We start from the raw sequence: 417 nt of genomic DNA on the forward strand, positions 1-417 counted from the left end.
CTGATCTCCATCACTGTATGTGTAAACATCTTGGCTGGTTTTACAGGTGAGAGTGACAGTGGATCCTGGAGTAGTTGTCTCTACTGGAGGCTGAGTCACAGTCACCTGACCGCTGCATCCTGCAGACAAAAACAAATCATTCATTTATCAGCAGAAAGAAATGAGAGAAAAGGCAGCACATCATGTTTCAAATGTTGCTGAGTGAATCAACCTGTAAAACAGCAGCAAGCCAGCGTCCAGATCAGGATGGTGATGAGAGTCATGGTGGTTGTGCTTTCTGCTGTGTTGACTGACAGATCTGAGTCCTGCACTGTTCAACTCACAGGACTATAAACCTTCTCAGTTCACTGGAGGATCAGCTGACGATGCAAAGCCTCCTCTCTATGGAAATGATTTCTCTGCTCTCAACAGACTGAA

The 417-nt window shown here is 45.6% G+C and overlaps 1 long non-coding RNA gene across 1 annotated transcript; it reads right to left on the reverse strand.

Annotated features, from left to right (window-relative positions):
• Positions 1-38: 38 nt before the first annotated feature.
• Positions 39-299, reverse strand: LOC147820373 (uncharacterized). Its single transcript, XR_015438450.1, has 2 exons — positions 212-299; positions 39-119 (listed from the first exon to the last, which is right to left on the reverse strand). It is a non-coding gene; the product is annotated as an uncharacterized LOC147820373 (long non-coding RNA).
• Positions 300-417: the final 118 nt, after the last annotated feature.

Source organism: Seriola lalandi, unplaced genomic scaffold, assembly GCF_002814215.2.
Source record: "Seriola lalandi dorsalis isolate HSWRI2012SDOR001 ecotype SW California unplaced genomic scaffold, Sedor1 jcf7180001962496, whole genome shotgun sequence".
Classification (NCBI taxonomy): Eukaryota; Metazoa; Chordata; class Actinopteri; order Carangiformes; family Carangidae; genus Seriola; species Seriola lalandi.